The sequence below is a fragment of the Talpa occidentalis genome, unplaced genomic scaffold, assembly GCF_014898055.3.
Source record: "Talpa occidentalis isolate TD23 unplaced genomic scaffold, MPIMG_talOcc4v2.1 talOcc4.8, whole genome shotgun sequence".
Taxonomy (NCBI): Eukaryota; Metazoa; Chordata; class Mammalia; order Eulipotyphla; family Talpidae; genus Talpa; species Talpa occidentalis.
This window is the reverse complement of record NW_023605194.1, coordinates 3,376,941-3,399,272: the sequence shown is the minus strand read 5'-3', so window position 1 is coordinate 3,399,272 and position 22,332 is coordinate 3,376,941. Positions and strand designations below refer to the sequence as shown.

At 47.2% G+C, this 22,332-nt stretch overlaps 1 long non-coding RNA gene across 12 annotated transcripts; it reads left to right on the top strand.

Moving 5' to 3' along the window:
* Positions 1 to 19: 19 nt before the first annotated feature.
* LOC119234036 (uncharacterized) lies at positions 20 to 20,849 on the top strand. 12 transcript variants are annotated; one of them, XR_008550071.1, is made up of 7 exons: positions 20 to 215; positions 630 to 771; positions 1,165 to 1,407; positions 2,507 to 2,603; positions 9,464 to 9,575; positions 14,485 to 14,589; positions 20,224 to 20,846. It is a non-coding gene; the product is annotated as an uncharacterized LOC119234036 (long non-coding RNA). The 12 variants fall into 12 exon arrangements; XR_005122528.2 differs by lacking the exons at positions 20 to 215; positions 630 to 771 and adding exons at positions 13,134 to 13,235; positions 14,211 to 14,311 and having other exon boundaries at positions 883 to 1,407; positions 20,224 to 20,849; XR_008550074.1 differs by lacking the exon at positions 630 to 771 and having other exon boundaries at positions 1,179 to 1,407; positions 20,224 to 20,845.
* The last annotated feature ends 1,483 nt before the right edge of the window (positions 20,850 to 22,332 follow it).

Here is a 22,332-nt window from a genome sequence, read left to right as displayed (position 1 = left end):
CACAATGGGCTGAGGAGCGCGGGCCTTCCAAGCCTTCTGAGGGTCCCTGCTGCTGCCTGTCTGACCCCCAAGATGGGAGGCAGAGAGCACCTGGTCCCACTGAGCAAGTCCATGAGCAGGTCAGACCGGTGAGGACGAGGCGATGTTGGATCGTGGCAAGCTTTGTGTTCCGCCAAGCCCTGGCGCTGCAGATAGCTGAGTGGAGTGTCCCCATGGTAACCATCTGTCCCAACCTCTTGGTTTTCAGAGAAGTAACCTGAATCTGAGCTGGGGGAGGCCTTGTCCATGGGGGACACTGCCACGCGAGTTATTTGATTAGTTAACTAGTTAGTCGACTAGTTAGTCCGCTAGTCAACTGGTTAGTTAGCTAGTCAAATAGGCAGTTGGGTAACTAGTTAGCTAGCCAACTAACTAGCTAGCTATTCAACTAGTTAATCAGCTAAATAACTAGTTGACTAGTTAGTCAAGTGGTTAGTCAGATAGTTAACTAGTGAGCAGGCTAGGTGATGAGTCAGCTAGTCAACTAGTTTGTTGACTAGTTAGAACTAGCTAAAACTAGTTAGTCTGCTAGTTGACTAGTCAGCTACCCTTGGAAAGGTTTCTGTCATTAACACACTGCATCGTTGGAGGAACCTCCAGAGCCTGTGGGCCCCGGGCTGCCTGGACACAAGCCCTGAAGCCTATGAAACATCAACCCCAGGTCTGTGGTTCGCCTCCCGGGGGACGTACAGTGATGTCCGCCAATTTCCATGGTGTAAATGCTTCCACGTGGTGGGTTTCAAGCTACTAACATCACTGAACATGGAGTTAACGAGAGACGCACACAGTGGGCCCCGGGACCCCACGGCCCATGTTGTTGTCTCCCAGGCCTCTCCCTCCCAGGCCTCACTTAGGAAGGAGCCGTGTTCGTACCTAGCAACACGCCCACCCGCCGGGGCAGGGCCCCGGCCCCACAGCTGCAGCTCCTACTGTGAACGGCTTCCTCTCCCTGCCCCTTTGGCCGAGGGTGAAGGAGGCGTCCTGCTCTCCTGACCCCTGCTCAGCTCCCACAACCTGCCCACACCTCTGAGAGGAGTCCATTTATAACCACGCTCAAAGGTTCAATTGCCGACAGACCCTAGAGCACAAAACTAAAAAACACAACTTGTCTGAGCTTTTTCTCAGTTTGGTTTTCCCAGCACGGCAGAGCCCGGAGGCCTGTCAGCCAAGACACAGCCTGAGCATCCGCAGAAGCCACTGCCCTTGAGCGGAGTCCTAGGCCGGCTGGGGTCAGAAGGCACAAAGGCAGAGGAGGGGCCCCCAGAGGTGAGCAGCCACCCACGGAAACCCTAACTCCAGTTCTCTGAAAAAAGTCTGAGACGTCTCCGAGTGTGAACTGCCCATTCCTGGCCGATGAGCTTCCGCCAGGTTCGTATCTCTTTGCCCCAACCTGCTCCTTGGCCAATAAATTCAACTCCTTTGTTCTCAACCCTGGTCCTCAAAACCTATATCACCTCATTCCCTGTCTTAATCAGGGAGGGAATTGATTTATTGCTAATTGATTTGCAATAAAGTTGCTTTCTTCTCGCAAAGCCTGGTGTCATGGTAACGGCCCCGCTGCGCAAGCCCGTTGCTCCGTGACGCTTTCACTAAATGTTCTTCTTTCTTCAAGTGAATCTCCAGGTTCCCACTGGGACTCAGGCTGGGCGGAGGCAGGCGTTGTTAATTTTTTCTGGGCATTTTATTTCTTATTTTAATTTTTCCCCACCACCATTCCTCACAGCCTCCTGTCCCTTTCTCTCCTCCCGCTTAACCGCGCAGCCGCACAGCATTTATAAAGTCCACTAGTTTTTGTATTTTACTTGATGAAATCACCTGCTGTGCAAGTGTCCAGCATTTGTCTTTGTGATTCCCACTCGCCTTGCCACACGTTATTCCCTCGACTTACCTCCATTTTGCCAGCGCCAGCCTCAAGCAGGGCTCGTTCTGCTCACTTCCTGGCGTGTCACGTGAGTGGCCTGACAGGAGGGTTGCTTCCAATGCCCTTTCTTTAATCCGCATGAAACAGGGCTTGATTAAATGCCTAGTTCTGCACACGCCCTCTCTCCAGGGAGCTGTGCTGGGCCAGGGGTCAGGGGACCAGCATGATGAGCTACTCACACCCGACCAGTGGACACAAATCTGGACGACACTGCCTAAGTGAAATGGGGGTGGGGTGGGCGCTAGGTCACCATGCAGAGCCCCACTCCCTACACCTGAGACCCAAAATAGAGCACTAAGAGGATGAAAGCAAATACTGAGAATTTAAAAACCTGGAAAGAGGGCCACTTCCTGCGCAGCGTTTCACGGGCATTCACCTTGTCTCCACCAATGGAGCAGAAAATCCTTCGGGACAGAATCTCATTTTTAAATACATTTTGCATCTCCTCTGTCGTAAGTCTCATGCCGGGTGAAACAAGGGATAGGACCACTGGTTAAGGGGTGCTCCGATTTTCCCCTTTTCAACTTCTGTTTACAATTCTAACAGGTTCGTCCAAGAAAATCAAACCTGAATGGAGAAACCCCAGCCAGGAAAAATGGAATCCAGTTTGTCTTCGGCTAGGATTTCGCAGTCGCAGATGGAGGTAAGGCTGTGTTGTTGGTGTTTGTGTTTTCAGAGGCTCCGATTACCGGCCTGAACTTTGCAACCCACCTTTCTGAAAACAAGTCCTGTAGCTCTCGGGGGTCTCAAGTCATGAGGACTGGAACCCCGGGGGACCCAGCTCGTCCTGCCTCGGGCCTTTGCTCGTGCTGGGCCTGCTGGGAATGCAGTGTGCAAAGAGACAGCTGGGAGCGTCTGTGAGGGCCCCAGGAGCTCATGGCCACCTTTATCCATGCACTCAACAAGTATTTACCGGCCATCTACAGTTTTAAACTGCACTGACTTGTCGACCAAAATCAGTTCTTCATTAATAGTAAATCATCAATTCCTCAATACATCTGGTGACCTGGACCCCAAATCATTGATGAACCAAAATTATTTACCGAGAACTGTCCGTACCATTTGAAGTTAATTCACCCAATGTATTTTTTGACGTGACAGCTGTCGTGTGCTTTGACTTTTAAGAACTTTCATGCCCAAGTGTGAAGGATTTTATGAAAAGCAGGGAGGGCTGCCTCTTCTATGGGGCCAGTGCAGTCTGCCATTCCTTGTTTTAATTAACAACCTGCTGTCTTCCATGGGAGAGACAGGTGGAGCGGTGGGCACAGTGTGGGGAGGTCCGCACACACCCAGTCGAGACGCCCCGCCAGAGTGCAGACACTCGCATGAGGGTGTGCTTTCATTCATCATTCCACCAAGTGAGAGTTTCGTCTTCAAGTTCATATCCACAAATCCTAGACAATTTTACTTGTATCTGGGGAAGCCAACCCACCTGCACGTAAAAGGTTGAGCATCTGGGAAATTCACAGGCATCTGCGTCAGAAGACACATTTTCTTTTCGTCCTGCAAGGTAAACTATCTGGATTCTTTCTGCAAATAGCAGCTGAATGGGGGCTACTGAAGTGCACTTTTTATTGTGATCCATGAGTCCTATGGCATTGATGGAAATTGGAATGAGTGTGTCATGCATTTGCTCATCATCTTGAAAAGTACTCGGGCATCTGTAACATGAGGCAGATTTTTTTTGTTTTACCCTCTGTTGCAAACTAACTGGAAAACTAACTGCATCTCTCCCTTCTGCTCAAGAGAACAATTCCTGGATCAAGACAAGACTGATAGACAAGAAATTGACCTACTTGAAAGCTATTCAATGAAAAGGTAGAAATTCACCATAACATTTACAAAACCCTTGACTCTGCCAATGTGCATGAAACCCCAAGTTCAAACTACTCGAGACACTGTCGTTACAATGACTGAGTCTTCGCTAACCTTGCTGCAACATGAATTGAGACCAACTTTTCAGGTCATTGCAAATCAAATGGCACAAGTGTTTGGTTAACCGACCATACTGGACAGAGGGAGGGACACGGTGACACTTGCTCTGCCCCCGTGGTGTCACGCTCTTGGGGGAGACCAGCATTACTGCGGGAACCACTGGTCATCATCACAAGAGAGACAGTGGCTCTGAGGGCATATGGCATCGAGACCGGAGTGAACCCCAAAGGAGTTGATAAATAAATGAAGTAAAACTAACCACAAGGAGTGCCAGGAAGGGGGGGGGGTGCATGCCAGAGAGATGGAGAGCCTATCTGCCAGAGTCTGTGGTATGGGCGGAGCTTGAGTCACTGAAGAAAGAGAAAGGAGACCAGGCTGTGTTCGGCCTGGAGACAGCACTGGTTGGGGGGGAGAGAGAGGCGGCCTCTCAGAGTCTCCAGGCAGCCCGGGGTTGTGGGCAGGCACTTGCCCTCCGCCATGTCGAGACACCCCCTCTGGGCAGAAATGTCCTGGAATGTAAAGACAGAGCAAGAGCTGGAAAGCACAAGTCGGTGGCCACCCCCTCTGTGACCTTGGCCAGCTGGTCAACAACTAAAGAGCCAGTTGAGAGCTTGGCTTTTTGTAAGACCACCCCCCGAGATGCAGTAAGACCTGCCTCCCCCCTCAAGATGCAGCAGGCCCGTGCAGCTTATTCTGACCCAAATTCTGGATAAGAGAGTAGAACTGTTCAGTGGGATTTCACTTCTCCACATGTTGGGTCCCCCTGCTTCTCCAGTGTGGGCTTCTTGCTTGCCAGATGCACAGGGCACCCACTGCTGCTCTCACACACTGGAAAGACAGCTGCTGCATCCTCTGGTGGTTAGGGTGGGCCAGTCCTCCAAAAACAGAGCACAAGGCCTCAGAGACGACAAGAGTGGTTCTAAACGAGAGTGGAAAAATGAGAAATGCTGGTCTCCAGAATCATAAGCATGACAGCAAAGCGAATACCTAGTTTCCAGAAATGAATGGTATCTTGCCAGGGAGTTCACCCCTGCCCCACATAGGGAGAGCAGGCCAGGAGGGGGGTCCCTAGGCCTGTCTCCTGTTTTGAACTCTTAAACATAATGGAGATTTCATCAGCTTGGCAGGATATTGGGAGTTAATAAAAGTGCCTAGTTACAAAGATGATAAAAAGACAAAGTCATTCCAGACAGACTTAGCTGAGCCCTGGCCCTAGGGCCCTCGCTCTCCACCTCCACGGGGCCCAAGAGTCATCAGCCCAGCTCACAGCGGGGGTGGCCACCGACTTGTGCTTTCCAGCTCTTGCTCTGTCTTTACATTCCAGGACATTTCTGCCCAGAGGGGGTGTCTTGACATGGCAGGAAGGGAACACGCTGAACACTAAGTCTTGCAATAGCGCCTTCTACGCAGGTCCCTGCTCATGAGCTCAGTAGCCAAGACCCTGCCGTCCTGATCACACAGGGAACTGGATGCGTCCTTTTGCTGGGGAGAGCACTGGCTTATTCCTCATGACCATGCCCCCCCCCCCACACACACACACAGACACTCAAGCACTCTGGCTTCCAACCTGGCTGCAACCAAAGCATCACCTGTCTTTTTTCCTACTTTCTTCGATATTTGAGCCGCTGTCAGGTGAGGAGCAGAACTTAGTGCTCCAGATATGGCCCTCCAACCAGCTGCCTAGGGGGTTACTGGGGGAGTGCAGAAATGCAGATGCCCTGGCCCCGCCCAGACCTACTAACTCAGAATCTGTCTTTTGACTAAATTCACAGGGGACTCATCAGTATGTCACCAAATGCAGGCCTTGACCTACCCATGGCACCAAAGCCAAAACCCACACCACCAGCCTTGGAGAAAAGAACCAGTTTAGGGCAAGAGAGTGGAGGCAAAGCTCAAATCAGTCTCTTTGGGTGGAATTTTTGGGCCCGAGGAAGAAAGAAGACATAGCTAAAATCACAAGTCAGTAGAGATTTATTGGAAAAGTAGTGGATAAAGGTTTATTTGCCCCATTGTTCCACTCTCCAAGCCCGCCCTGCTAGTCTTTCAAAATAAGCAGAACCAGAAACAGATCATCATCGTATCTGTGGCACATAAAAGTTTGCAAAGCACCTTGCAGAGAATCAAGAGACACACAAGACCAACTGGGCCATGTCAGGGCCTTCCTGTGAAAGGACAGTGGACTCAGGGCACCGTGAACACTGCAGCCTAAATACGGGTAAAGATGACCGGGCCCTGCTGGATTTAAATATTCAGAAGCCAAAGCAGGAGGCTCCAAGGGTACATCATGTTTACCTAGAAGGTTTTCCCTCCTGAGCGCAGCACCAAGCCGCCCCTCAGCATGCCCAGGGCCCGGTACAGAAGTAAGGAGGTGGATGACACTTTCCCTGGAGGCCCTGAAACACGCTGTTTCTTTGCACAGTCACATAAACACGCGGCAGTGTGGCAGTCCTGGTGTGTAATTTAGATTGCTGCCCCATTGATTCAACTATGGCCCGGGCAGACGCAAGTAAACCGAACCCGCGGTTCTGGCCGGCCACGGTCCAGTTGCTCCGACTGCGGGAGAGTGACCACCTCGGCTGCACGCCTAACTAGGCAGTCGGGCAATAACCTGCGCCCTCTGGACCGAGCCATTTGCTTTATCCATTGCGGGAGTGAGATCAAGCTGGGCAGTGAATGTGGGTCATTCATGCAGGAAGAACTCATTGAAGGTGAGGCTGGATTGATTGGAATTAGTCATTCCCGAGTCGGCGCAAGGGCATGGCAGAGAGAGAGAGAGAGAGTTCTCCCTGCTTAGGAGACTCCAATACCCCTCTCCAAGGCGAGGCCAGGGCTGAGTCCAGCCTGCGGGGCCTGAGGGGGCCTGTGGGGCCTGCCAGGGAGGCTGCTGATGGCCGTAGCCCCAAGGGGGAGGTGAACAGCTCCTGGAGGGGGCCTCGGAGAGGGGGAAGCACTCGCATTGGTATGCACACAGCTCCCCGCCAGTGTTGTGTGTGTTCTGTGTGAGATAAGAAAGAACTCGAAGTCTCAGGACGGCTTATTGACCACACGCCTTTCTGCTCAGCCTATAACATCATTGTTAGGGGAAATGTCAGCGCAGGCACTGAAGGGTGGAAAAACATGAAGTCAAATTTCTCACATGACCATGGTTTGAATGTTTGTTGGGCTTTTGCTTCCACCGAATGAGGCTGAGGATTCTCTGCAGGCTGATTCGATCCAGCCAGCCTCACTGGAGTGGACACATTTGAACAAGTCATCTGCGCTTCCTCCTCGCAGAAGGGGGTCGGGAGCAGGCAGCCAGTTCAGCAGTCTCTCTGCAGAGAAATCATTTTCCTAACATCCCGCGCGTCCTCAGGCCGCGCCGTGTTCCTTCTCCAGCCATCTGCCGGGAGGATGCAGCCATAAGACATCTTCCCTCGCTGGCATAATTAAAAGAGATTCGCTCCTTTCAAACGTTGTGTTACATTTACATTCAAAGTTATTTTGCTCTCTCTTTGCCCTTGCCCTCAAGGAATTGTGGGATTTCAAGTTAATAGGCTTTTAATGGTTCTGTGATAACTGTGATTATAAACTGTGAATCGGATCGGGGAGCATCGCCGTTCGCCGGCAGCTCAGCAAAGACAACACTGTTGCTTTTGATCCTCGGTTGAAATTTGGTTTTCAGCGTTCAGACACCACCATCCTTCAGAAAGGGAAAACTGAAAGGCATCTCATTGCTTCACAATTACTTTGACAACAGTTTTAAAGCCTTGAACGACACGTTTTCCTTTTGATAGATTAGCAGTATTTAGAAACACATCCTGTTGCTAAAAATTAAATTTCAAAGTCTACAATTGTATTTCCTGCTTCCTTTAGAGGGGAAGCTACTGGGTTTATTTAAAACACATGCAACATGTTGGACGCACATCCGTGCCCGCGCACACACACACACACACACACACACACGTCTGCACGCGTGCGCACGCACCCGCCGCCTCCAACCTTTCCCTGCCAAATATTTAGAAATAAATTTTTACTGTGTTCTCGGAACATGTAATTACTGCTTTGAGGCTAGTTAATGAAAATATACTTTTCTTTGAAACATGTTGGCTCTCCTAAATGAGCTTTTCCTTCTGAGTCCGTAGATGAATCGATCGTGAGCCTTCTTGAAAAAAGGAAGATTCTGATGGTTGTCGCCAGATGTCTCCAGCAAGCCTGCCAAGCTGGGCCTGGGAACACAGCCTTAAAATAGTCCCGGCGTCGCCCCAGCAGCCAATTAGGGCCCTTGATGCAAATTAGCTCCCATGTCCCATTGGCCGGAGCAGCTGTGACCCGCGCCTGGCTGGCCGGGGTGTCCAGCGAGCCTCTCCTCTGGCCAGTTGGTGCTGGCATGTGACGAGACCACAAAGAGTGGCCAGCCTGAGGTCTAAACAATCGGCCTTGCTGACCACCACAACTCACTTCCAGGAAAATCCCCATGACCACTCCCGGGGACCGGTATGTTGTTTAGGGATTGGGATAGTTCCAAGTGACAAAACGCTCCCTGGAGTTGGCCTCCAGAGAGAAGGTCTCAGGCAGGGGGGCCCTCGTTGGGAAGAAATCCAGGAGATTTAACCTTAACCTCAAAGGGGTTAAGGCAGGTCCCGAAAGCCAAGTGATCAAGGCCAGGACTCAGTCCTAGTCCAGATCTTAATTTGAAGGACTATTTTGGGGGGGTCTTGGGGGCAGGATGACTGGGGATATGGAAGGCATTTGCAGCTTGCCTTTAGGGTTTCCACCTCCCCGATCCTAGCAATATCCCCCAACACTGCCACTTACTACGTGTGTGATTACAGGTAGTGGGGTTGTGGGGGAGGCTTGTAAGGACTGAAGCCGTTGACATAAACAAAATGCACAAAAAAGTGCCTGACTCATCATTTGGAGTCTATGCTGGCTCATTTTTTGCATATTACACGATCCCAGAGGACACATATTTTACCAGGATGCCCCTGGGAACTCAGACTTGGTGGGGGTGGGGGCACTAATAAATCAGAGATGGGCAGGACCCCAGCTGGGGCCTGGTTCCAAGGCCCTGGAGCTCTGCTCACACAGCCAGGCTGGGAGTGTGAAGGAGGCAGAGGTGCAGGCTCTCTCAGCCCACCTGGGGAGCCCACCAAGAGGACACCTCACTCCCAGGGGTAGTTTCTCCAGGACTTTGACAGCCCCGACCTTGGATTCTGCTCCTCAGTCTCTTCTCTGCTCAGACTGAGGTTCCCTGCAGCTGTAATGGCATCTGCCTTTCTTATGACTATTGGGGGGCAAAAAGAAGGGGTGCAGTGGGTGGCATTTGGGTGGGATGTAGGGGAGCGGTGCCGTGCAGAGGGGATTTTCGACAACAAAGGACGAGCATGGAAGAGGTAAAGACAAATGTGGGTTCTCTACAGCTTCACTAATAGCAAGTCCTGCTTCTGTCTGCATGCAGGTCTTCCAGGAAAGCTCCTCAGCCATGACAGCCTCTCCACTCCGGCTCCAGTCACAGGCCAAGGATCAAGCTTTGCTGAAGCAGAGTGAGGAAGGGAATGACAGTCAAACATCTTCTTTTTCCTCTTTCAGATTGTAATCAGCTCTCCACAAGGTCATCCGGGAGCGGCAAGGACAGTCTGGACCCCTCCTGGCTCTGCTCAGTAATGGACAGAAGCAATGGTGCAGATAATCTAGCCAAATGGTGGGTAATCCAAAAGTCATTTCCATGTGGCCTTGGGAGAAGTTTCCACGCTCATTCTGAGTGTGGGTGTTTGCGAAGCTCCTGGCCAAATCTGGGGTGCACAGTGGGTTGCGCAGTGGGTTGCACACACACGCTGACATCAGGCTGCACTGGGAGCAAGGCAGCTCCCAGCTGGGCATGGGCTGTGGTCACTGGTGGAGAGTGATGACAGTGGCCTCAGGGAGGGGTGTGCAGGGTCTCCATGCCCCACCCATTTCATCTCCATCCTCTCAGCCCTGCCCAGTCTGAGCCCAGTGCACCACTGCCAGGGCTCCTTTGTCCTCTGTCTTCCTGGAAGATCTGAGCCACAGGGGTGGAAGCAGACAAAACCCGACACACATTACCCCCCCCCCCAAAAAAAAGTGATGAATATTCCAGAAAAGAGACAGCACACATCTGGTTCAGCCCTTAGCAATATTTGTCACATTACAGTAAAGAAAATAGCTTTTTAATGTAGCCAAAACTATTGGGGGGGAGGGCTAGTGGGGAAGAGTATGTATGGAGAAAAGAAGGGCGTGGTTATAATTAAGTGTCCACCTGTCTGATATACCATGTATAGAAATCAAAATATAATGTTAAAAAAAGCCTGATAAGTGAAAAAGCAGTTGCCCAGACAAGTGAAGGATGAGGGTCAGGCAGATATTAGTGCATCTACATCTGGGCAGCGATGTTCAAAACAGCCAGTGCTGGAAGCAACCCAAGCGTCGGCAGGCAGGTGAATGGATAAATAACATGGTGTATACACAACGTGGAATATTACTCAGCCATAAAAAGGAAGGAAATGCTGTTCTAGGCTGCATGGTGGACGTGTTTCTGTGATGAAAGTAAAATTTAATTTAATTTTTTGAAAGATTTATTTATTTATGCATACAAGAACTAGGGTATAGGCTAGAGGTGCGGGGGGTGAGAGGATTCACCAGAGGCAGAGTGGGGAACAAAATAGACAGATCTACTGAAATACACTGCTGAGGGGAGCAGCGGGGAGACAGGAGAGGTCTGCTATGCCATGTGGGTAGCTCCCTGGCCGGGGATCGAACTTGTGCTGCAGTGGCTGCCAATAGCTTCATAGTGCTAAGACTTAACCTGTTGTACCACTGGGGAGGCCCTAAAATTTAACTTTAAACATATGCTGCAGTTAATATCTCTGTATTCCTATTTATGTCCGCAAATATCTGGTTCCTTCCAGTGATATATACCCAACTTTTATAAAAGACAAAGCACTGCACTCAGCTCATCTCATTGGCACAAAAACTATTCAAGTAACATGGATGCTGACAGCAATTGCATGTTTTATTGTAGAACTGGAGTGCAGAAACAAATGGCTTTCCTTGGTACTCATAATTTTTTCAACAGGTCTCCCCAGTTCTTTGTAGATCCCCCCCCCCCACTTTTCCCTCTTACTTTTCAAACAATCATCTCCATGATGCACCTGTGGAGTAAAACATAAGGAAAATGAGCACATATATCAAGCTCCCTTTAGAAACAGAAGAAAATAATTTTGCAGTTGAGAAAACATGTTGAAATATTGTTTTTATGGTGCAAATAGTTACATCACGATTTTCAATTACATTTCCATTTGAAATGGAGTTGATTTGCACCACCTACTGGAACATACCGCTTTGTATGGCCAGAGGTTTCAAAATTCTGAAACTGCTTTAAGGAATTTAGAGTTACATTTCCAATTATCTTTAAGAGGTCAGCCCCTTTGACATGTTGGAAATGTCAAATGCTAATTTACTTCAGGGAGCATTTTCTAAAACAAACTCTCTCTAGAAGCCAAATTTAATCATCTAACTAAATGAACAAATTGTACAACTGCTTATAAAAATAAAATGATTAAGGCCAGAAACATCAACCAAAGAGATAAAAATGTAAATTAGAAGCGAAACTGAAATCAATACACATTATCAGTTGCTAACTCACTATTGAAAAACAGGATTCAAGCAGACAACTGGAAAATGACAGGAAACATAAGCAAACAGGATAGTAAAGAGGACATAACTCAACATTAATTAAAAAAGAACTCAGCCAATGAAAATTTGATAGTGTTTATAGCCAAAGTAATAATCATTGCTGTGATATAATTGCAATTGAACATCCACGAAGTATTCATGTTTAGATTCTTTAACATTTTAAAGGAAACCCCAACAAAAACTTCCGTTTTTCATGACAAACTACTCCAAGCAAGGCATTTCTGAATATATAGTAGCAACATTTATTATTGTGTAATTGACAGATTCTGAAAAAATTACATCTACAATATCTACTATTCTGGATGAAATTGCTTTAGAATAGAGACCTAAATATATTACATTTTAATTTCTTGAAACCTATTATAGCATTTCACTTATTTTATGGGTATTTTGTCTGAAAATTGATTTTATTTTTATATGTCAACTAAATTAGATGTCAACTAAATTAACTGAAGCATAAAATATGCTGGCAAGATATATTTATAAACACACACCACCAAAGGGTGTGCAAATAACAAGAATCTAATTTAAACTCACACGCACAAAAAGACCCCAAGTGAGGGTGACCAGGTCATCCATAATCCTCTCCGTGGTTGCAGGTGATTTGTGTATGACAAGCTGTCTACAGTGACAAATGTCATGTGCAGGGGTGCTGGGAGGTGTTTCTTTTCCATTTTAGTTCATTGCTGGTAAGATTTCATTCTTAAGGTTCTCATCTACCCCCCAAAATGACCAAATCATTCTAAACAGGAATGTTCTACTTTCAGGTAATGGGGAGAACCTGTATTCTCCTGCCTTCTGGGTGCCCTCCTAGAGGTCTCAAAAGCACCCCAAGTTCCTAAATCCCAAACCCAGTGCATGACCTACTCAACCCTCCAACCACCCCTTTAGTGTTCTCAGCTTGTCCGTCCTGTTCCTCTACTGGTGTCCCTGATATCTGCTTCCCGAACTCATCATCCCAAAGTCCTGGCTATTTTCCTTTCTAAACCTCCCATCGATCTCTGTCCAGCTCCTCCATTACCCAGTGTCCAGAGGGCCAGCACATCTAGCTGGGCCACTGCACAAGCCGCGTTACCCTGATCATGTGGCCCCGTGCCCAGAGCCTTTCACTGGACATTCAGAGAAGTGTTTTAACAAGACCATGAAGGCCATGCCCACGCAGTACCCATCTGCCTCTCCAGCCCCACATCACACTTCAAGCTCCTGGGCTTCTGCCCAACATCACCACCTTCTTTTCCTGCTTCCCAGGCCCTGTTCTTGCTGCCATATTTGCTTCGCCCTCAGCCTGGAATTCTCTTCTCTCCTTTTTTTTTTTTTGGGTAGTTTCCTCCTTAACTTTCCTGACTGGGTCAACTCATAGTTGTGAGTTTTCATGTTGGGGGTGCTTATTTGAAAGTTCCTGCATGTCCCCACTAGGCTGTTTTTACTTACTTTTGCATTCCCAGCACCCAGAACTCCCTGCTTATAGAAGCATGAATTGCCTTTCTTAGACCAGAGCCAAAAGGATACCTGATGGAGCCCTCCTCTGTCCCCAACTCTCCCACAGGTGACAGGCCCACCTGGAGCTCCAAGAGCTCCAAGATAACAGCTCCAGGACTGCTTCTGGGGCCCACAAACAGGCCAAATCCTGTCCCCCAAAGCACCTAATGTATGTACCCCAATGCCCAAGGGGTGACTAAGGGGCATCTGTTAAGGTTGGAGGATAAAATATAATGGTTTGGGGCAGGGGATGATGACAGTGAAGGTATATTAAACAAGGAAGGAGGAAGAACATGTTTAATATCTGCCTAGCTTGATGTATGGCGTTAGATATTTGGACATATGCTGTGCCGGCCTCCGTTTGTGCGCCTCACCAGGTCCTGCAACAAAACAAAACAAAACAAAAATACGGGCATATGGCTGGTTTATTGCATATGCGAGAATAAACTTTATCTCTTCATGTAATAGTGAGATGATCCTCTGTATCCTTTCTGAAATGTGAATTCAAAGCAGAACTGACTCTGCAGTCAACAGCAATATTATAAATATGAATGCCAATATCCATTGATAAGCATGATGAGTGAACAGTTAAGCAGGCTTCAACTATTGAAGTCATTCAATGTTGAAAACATGTTCCAAAATCATTATATGACACTGAGATATGAAAAATCATGCTTGCAGGATGGTGGAACAATGCATATTCTTGCTTGCTTTGCATTTTGTTAGAGTTTGAATTTTTTAACATAAATATGCTTACATTTGTAATGAAAACCTTACTCGTTTAAAAAATCAAGTTACTTCCTGTTTCATTGACAAATACCAAGCTCACTAAACACTCTGTTATCACTCACAAAGAAGCAATGCTAGGAATTTTCTGCCCGTATATTTATTTCACTGGCAGAGGCAAAATTCACTTACTTCAGAACTCGGTAGAAAAGGACTATCGGTTAACTTGCTTTTTATAAACACAGAATCACAAATAAGTTTCATTATAGATTTTTTTTCAAGTTTAACTTGACCAGTGGACCCAGGGCCTGTTTTATTTTAGACAGCTACCTGAGTTTTCTTTTATTACCCCTGCTGCCTTATTAAACCCACCTTGATTTCCTTTGGTTTCCTAATTGTGGTTTTTTTTACTGAATAGTGGACTTGATACCCAATGTGCAGAGAACTCACTACCAATGACAGCAGGTTTTGAGAAAAGAAAGAAGGATTATTGTGATTCACCTGGCAAGGAGGCATGAGGTAAACTCAAATCTGCCTCTCCAACTGAGAAAGGAAATGAAGTTGTATAGGTTTGTTATTGACTAAGGAGTAGGCTATGGGGGAAGAAATATGGACTTGGTTGAAGCTCACTGTCTAGTTGTAGGGCAGTTCATACATGGAGAAGCATGAAGTGGTTTGCTTTGTTTTTTCAGATCACTGGAGTCTTGATTTTCTGTTGGTGGCCCTTGTCGCTGAACAGACCTCTCGTTTCTGTCTGCAGCCTCCTGGCTTCAGCCAGCCTTGGGGCCCAGCTCCAGGTTAGTCACTCCTGTTTGCTCAAACTGTGTCATCTGCAGATAAACTGTTTCTGTGAATACAGGCATCAAAGAGAAAGTTAGATATGTTTTATTTTGTGTTCTAGGGTCTAAGAGCAATTTCATCATTAAACCTCATTTTGGCCTGGAGATTTTTTTTAATAGCAGTGCTTTTTTTTTTTTTTTTTAATACAAGCACTGGGTATGTCAGACGCGGGGGAGGGTGAGAGAATTCACCAGAGCCAGAGCGGGGAGCAGAGCAGGCAGAAGGACCGAAGTACACTGCTGAGGGGAGCAGCGGGCGGCAGGAGAGGTCTGCGCGCCATGTGGGACCCTCCTACAGTGGCCGGGGAGCAGCTGGGGATCGAACCGGCGCTGCAGTAGAACCAGCACTGCAGAGGCTGCGGGCAGCTTCTCAACCCAGCGCTCAACCGCTGCGCCACCGGGGAGGCCCTAATAGCCGTGCTTTTAGAAATCTTCACTGGAAAATAAGAATTATCTAGTTACCAACCTAGAAAGAATTCAGAGGTTACCTTGAGAGGCCCAATGCGTGTGCTCCTTCTCTACCTCACCCCCACACACCTCCCGCCAAGCCCCTTGTACCATGTATCTGAGCCAACAACGGCGAGGTCACTCTCCAGTGCCCCCCATGACTCCTCCCGCCACACTTCGGCAAGTGGTTTTCCCTGCTGCCGCAGTCCTCCAAGTTCCTGCTCCAAACCGCCTCAGGCTCCACAGTCTTTTTGGACTACCTCCTACCCTCATCCTGCCCACCCCAGGGTGCTTCGCACATCCTGGTATCCCCAACATACATGGCACTTTCTGCAACCACAATCTGCCTTTTACTGCTGAGTGCTTGCTGCTGCTCTTGCTCTGTCTTGATCATGGGCCCCGGAGGCCACAGACCCTGCTGATCTCCATAACCCTGCGCGGAGCCCAGCACCAGGGAGGCTCCTGTTGAATGAAACTGAACTAAGCAAACATTGGCCAACTCCAGCATTTTTGTCTAAACCACTTAGGGCTTTTGAGAAATGTATCTTTTTTTAGCCAGCCCAACAGACTGACATAAGATAGTGATTGACAGGACAGATGAAAATAGCCATAAAGATGCAGCAGGGAAGATTAAACTAAAAATGAGATTAAGGATGAGCTAATTTTAATAATCATCTAAGAAAGGGGAGGGTAGGTAGAAGTAGACAGGACATGTGTGTGTGGGGGGTAATTGTTCGTGGTGGTGACGGGTGCTGCTCTACTTAGGCATGTTTTTGATGAAAAGATTTGAAGAGAGCAGCGAAGGAGAAGAAGCCGAGCTGATTTGCAGACTCGCACGAGTCCCAGGGAAGTTAGTGTTGGGACTTGGACGAATGGCATGTGTGGTTGAGATGTGCTATTGCTCCTTGGATACCATCCTTCCCTCTGCAGCACCCCAGCCCTCCAAGCACCTCTCCTCTGCATCTACACACCCCCAGACGTGCATATGCCCTCCCCCTCCATACTCATGCCTTGTCTTCTAGAACATTTCCACGTGGAAATGGGAGATCCTCAGAGCTGGGCTCTACTTCAACTAATTGGGTGGTAACCCTCACCCATGTATGCGATAAGACACATGGGTATCTACCTGGGCCAGAAAGTCTCTGATGTTTCTTAACTCATACCATGCAGAGCTCCCAAGAGAAAGGATCTGCAGGGGTCACAGGAGCCATCTTGGTGGAAATGACCCCGCTCTGGAAGCTTCCCGTGGCAGTGGAGGCCAGTACAAGCTACCCACCGCCCAGAATGCCTTCCTTCTAAATGTCCCCTCAGAGGGTCTGCCCAATAACTGTGATTCTCCCACAGGTAACTACCATCAGATAATAAATCCTGGTTGCATCCCAAACACAAAGCACTGTATTACTTCATACCAGGATCTTTCTGAAACAATCCCTAATACCCACACCAAATATGTCCAACCAGTTTTATGGATAAACAAGGCTGAGACCCTCCAATGGGGGAGCTTAAATTTCTCCTCCCACCCTTGTGCTGTCTCTTTCCTACTTCCATTCCATTAAAGGAATATTTGTAATGTAGATGAGGCCAGTCCTTTTGTGCAAGGTTGACGGACAAGAGGAAGATTCCAGAGAGAAATGCCACAGCAGCAAGTGAATATAAATGATCTTTTCCCATTTTGTGCTTATAAAATGCCTTTTGTCCCAGAATCTCCAAGCTGTCCAGAAAGGAGGCTGTGCCTAGAACTCCACTTCGGGTAAACATGAACCATCAGAGCTTCTCTAGCTGTCTGTGATAAGAAAGAACCAAGGTCCAGACATTTTAAAAATACAATATTCTTGCCTTCTGGGAAGTAACAAAAGTGTGCAGATGGGTAATGGCATCTGTGGATTCTGGCGCCATTTCCTAGAGAGGAAAAAATGTAAATAAATATGTAAAAAATTGTCATATGTGAATAACACCACGATTCACCCAGTAGTTACCAGACTGCCCGACCTCCCCTTGCTCCAGGTTCTCTCTCTGGGGGCCTGTGACTGCATGATGTGGGGAAAGTGTGACATGGCTCTTGGGTGCCCATGAGGAAGATGAAATGTTTAGAGAAATGTTTAGTGAAAGGTTCAGTGATGCTTTTTCATGAAGTGATGCTTTCCTTTTGTTCTCACTCTGGAAGCTTCCTAGCAAATGCTTGTAAGCTAAATGATTCATTAGGGTCTGCCTAGGCTGAAGCCCGTACCTGGAGAGGCAGAGGGGACTGACCCCCAAGCAGCACCTGGGATTGACCTGAAGTTTCATTTGGGATCCTTTCCTTCTACCCATAGTCATGGGGTGCACACAGCAAGGACGGCTGCTTGGGCTCCAGCAATGTGCTGAAATGCAGATAGTGATGGTGTGCCTAGGATTCACCTAGGGTAATCATCAACTTTGGAGGCTAAAACTCACAAAAACACTGAGGTTTCTGCTGTCAGGATAACACCCAGCAGAGACAGCCTTGTATTCAGGAAGTCGGCGCTAACAGCTTGCAAAAGAATTCTAGTTCATTGAGCCTCTAGAAAAGGCATTCCTTCAAATTCAATCCAAATGGCTTCCAAAGAGTTTCAAATACTGTCTTAAATGTTGTTAATCTTCAGGACAGAAATTAAAGAATTATCAGCTAATAATTAAATAAGGAATCACGTGGTTAAAACCGAGACTATCTTGCGATTGCACTGGCAAATAGCCCATCAACATCTGCAGGGTTTAGTACTTTAAAATTTTTCTGCTTTTGCCAAATGAAAGCGTAAAGGAAAGCATCACAGCTCTCGATTTAAAGAGTAGCTGCCCTGTGGTTTCTGGTACCATGGTGTGTCCACAACAGTCTTTCTAAAGCAACAATCTGTAAGCTTTCTTCTCTCGCATACCACAACTCGCTGAAAAATTTTCTGAACATGAAGCCCCATATAGGCCCATTTATTTATTTATCTATTTATTTATTTATTTATAAATGATATACTAATAGTAATACATTCACATGAAAACCAAAAGTAGAAAAGTTTTGAATCAAAAGCAATATTTGAAATGTTTTAATTTGTTGACTACAAACTAGCTCTGCTTTCATCACTGGAAGATAACAGTCACCACTGTGATAAGACAAGGTGAACAAAGCTGCTTTATTTTCAGCCCAGGGTGAGGTCCAGCCTGGGGAAGCAGGGTAGGCAGAGGGCTCTGGTCCTCTGAGCCCTCATCCCAGTGTAAGTGACAATTTATCAGTGTTGTAAAATGTGGGCTGAGGATAATGGGGGGAAAATTGGTGTAACAAAGTATGTGTTTCAGAAAGATACTAGATAATCTCCTAACACCTCTGTGTTAAGAGGAGTACATTGTTTCTGTTTGGGGGGGGGGTGTCTCTGTGGTCAGATGCAATCTACCAGTGAGAAGCTCAAGGACTAGATGTCAAAATCTTTATTTTAGAGGATGTGTTTTTTGTGACTGAATATGTGTGGTCAAACTATTTCATTGTTGTTTCTCCCAACAGTGATAGCAGGGAGACTTGGAACAATCATGGTCAAAACCTCAGGGTATTCACTAGCCAACATTACTTTGCTGTGCTTTGTGGTTGAATTAAAAGTCTTTGCTGCTAGGTTTTTTGTTTGTTTGTTTGTTTGTTTTATTGTTGTTGTTGTTCTTCCCAAGGCTGCAGATTCTCTTCTACACACCAATATTTTTTAAGTGGTCAAATAGTTTTATTTTTGAGAATCTTGCTTGAAAACTTTCTGATCTAATAATTTGAAGGTTTAAAGCACAGTTTACTTTAAAACTTGATTTTAATGGTTGTCATCACTTTAATATCTCAACAGATAAGTAAACTAACTTGGAAGAATTACATGACCTCAGGGTTTCCCAAGTCAAACTGCTCATTTTAGTTGCATCCATGTGTCATCCACGGTGCCCCCCACATCACCTAGTTTCCTTTCCATTTTTTGTGGGGATTGGTCTTTCTGGTCAACCAATTCAATGATCTCAAGGACTAATGCAGATTTATTTAGCGAGCTGTTTTACGAGCAATAGTTTTACTTGTATAGGAAGAAGGTCAGTAGGCTTGTGTCACAGAACAAAATTAAAAGCAGGATGCATAAAAGAGAGGAGAGCGTGAGAGTGTGGTGACAGACCGGATTAGAGTCCTGCAGGCAGACTGGTAGAACAATCCACTGGCAACTGACAAACTGAGGAAATCAACCAAACTGAGGAAATCAAGTGGAGGCATTAAAGAAACCAACAAGTGTGTCCTTACCTAGTAATGGGCTCTGCCACCTGATGTGCTCATCCCCTACATGCCTTGACTCTAGAGTTTGAGATAAGAAACTTTATTGCAAATCAGTTGGCAAGGAGACAAGAGGTAATGAGGTTATTTAGGTTTAGAAAGGAACCAGGGTTGAGAACAAAGGAGTCACATGTTAATGGCTAAGAAATAGGCTAAAGGCAAAGAAGTTCATTGACTAGTTACTGGGGGTCCAGGTATGCAGGGAAAAGGCTTTCCCCCCAGGTAACTAAAATTTGGGGTATCTGTTGGTAAGCCCCAAGTGGTCCCTCATCTGCATTTCTCTGCAGGCTCCAGCCAGCCTGGGACTTAGCTCAAGGTTAATCAATAAACCTCCAGGCTCTGGGCCTCCCCTGGTGGCGCAGTGGTTGAGCACTGAGTTGCGAGGCTGCCCGCAGCCTCTGCAGCGCGAGTTCAATCCCTGGGCACCAGCGAGGGTCCCACAAAAAAAAAAAAAAAAAAAAAAAAAAACCCTCCAGGCTCTGGGTGCCTTGAAAAGCAAGTCTCAGAGAATGTTGGAGGGGGAGGGCAGGGGGCGAGTTGAGGGGGGTGGGGAGGGGGTGGCTGAAAGTAATTTAAGCATTTAACGTCAGTTATAGCATGAGTGGATTTTTCAAAAACTCTGACAGGGCTGAGGAGCAGGTCTCTGTGTGACACCCACATCCCCTTTCCAGGGCTCGCACTGCTGCTCCCCACAGGTAAGCCAGCTCTGCACCTCCATCCTCCTGAAATTCTTCAGTATATTCAAAACAAAAATTCTTCACTTGGAAGATTTCCAAGAGGCTCAAAATTTCCGTTTCTAAGCAAAGTGTGTAGAAATGAGGTTTTTTTAAATAAGCAATATATGTCATTTTTAGCAACAGAATCACTCAACATTGGAAAGATCTCCAGACATCTACTTCCAAAAATGCTCTCTCCACGGGAGGATTCTTTTGAAAACCGATGACTCTCTCATCCACTGTAAAACCATCGCCGTTATCTTGAAGGAGCACGTTAAATCTGTTTATTTTCATGAAACTGTCTTAAACAGCCTCCAAATGTCAGCTGCTCATCATACAGAAAAGGTGAGGAAATGTGGGGAGCTTCTTGGAAAAGAAAATGGAGTACCCCATTTCTGATGCTTGACAGCTTTTTTAAGGTACTTTGTCACAGCTGATGTGTGATCTGTGGGGTACCTGAATTTCCAAGGTCACCACTCACATTATTACAAAACTCTGATAAGATCATCCTAAAAGCCTTGACTTGTCACCAAATTTAACCCAGTGGATGGCTCCCCCCACCCCCCACCTCCCCATGCCCTGGAAGACTATATAAGCTGTATAATATGTGTCCTGGCTAGGTCCACCATGCCTGGCACCCCTGCTGGGGAGTGTGGGGTAAATAAATTAATCAGGCTTTTTATGCCTCTAGTCTCTGGCCATCCTCTGTGGCCTTGATCATGCTGCTGCAGAAGGTGCTTGGGAGTGGGCACGCGCGCCTGATGGTGGAGGCCTGACCATGGGTGTGTGCGCATGCGTGAGTGTGTGCACCGGTGTGTAGAGTTTGGGATACAAGTGGCAGCAGTGGCAGCAGAGGAGGACACGTGGTGTGACAATAGGAGTGCCCAGACCAGACCACAAGACGCGTGAAGAGGGAATACCAGAGAGAGCCCAGAGGAGAAGCATGTAAGATTCGCTGGGGCTGGGAGGTCTGGTTGCTGACAGCCTCCTGCCCCCATCCCCAGCTCCATATGACCCCCGCCTTGCACCCTTGCACCTGGTTGCCCCAGACAGGGTGCATCAGTTTTCCCTGCCACACTGATGCCAAGCTTGGCTTGTGTCTCTTCTTGGCCCCCAAAAGTGTGTGGCGCTGATGTTTTCACTTCAGACCAAAGCTTGAGAACTAGTTTATGGCTCATTGATCTCCTTATTGCTCCGTCACTCCCACGGCAGAGCTCCAGATGGAGGCTTCTTCGTCTGCGTGGGTCCTGGAGTGAACATGACGTGGGCAATTAAAATTGTGTCCCAAAAGTGCAAGGGACAGATTAAATACCGCAACTAAAATATTCTACTAAATATTTGGGATAGTTTTACTCTAAAAAACTTTCCTATTGTTTATATAAGATTCAAGTTGAAACTGAGTGTCTTGTATTTTCCCCTGGCAACCTCATTGTTACTCACTGGTGTTTGGGGACTGTTTGATTCAGCTGCCTAACCCGGTATTACCTGATCACTGTATCAGCCACCAGGACCACGCAGAGCATATGTGTCCATCTGTATGTTATTAGTAAAGCTTAATTTTGCCCTGATTTTTCCGATTAAACAAAATAGAAATTACAGTTCTTCCAGCACCCAAGGGGACTATTTTGGGAGCTCACTATTAAGGTCTACAGATCAAAGTGATTAGACATCAGCACTCTCACTAGAGATGTAGATTCCTGGGTATCTTACCCCACAGATACTGATTTGGAACCTGGGCAAGAGGATCTGCTCACTTAGTTTCTCAGGTGAATCTGTGGCGTTGGTGGTATAGTGGTGAGCATAGCTGCCTTCCAAAGTTTCTCAGGTGATTCTGAAGCAAATAAAAGTTCTGCTGGCTGTGTTCGCAATTGTTTAGAAGGCTACCTGGGAGCTACACCTGGGTGCTGGTCCTGTCTTTGTCCTTAACTAGCTTTGTGTGCTGTTCAGTCTCTTCTCCTTTCTGAACTGCCTTGGTTTCACCTAGAGGAATAGGATTGCTCAGATAATCTCAAGTCTTTCTTCCAGGTCTAAGAGCCCAGGACCAGGAGTCAGAAACTCAGCTCCTTCCAAGGTCCAGCAGCTAGAGGAGGTTGGGTAGGTGTGAGGTCAAGGAGGGGTTTTGTGCAAACCAAAGAGCACATGGCCCAACCTAAACGATCCCCAAATGCCCCCCTTTTAGCAGCCAAGGCTGTTTAGGATTCCAAGGTCCCTAGTCTCATCTGCCTGATAAAACTGCAAAATTTTCTG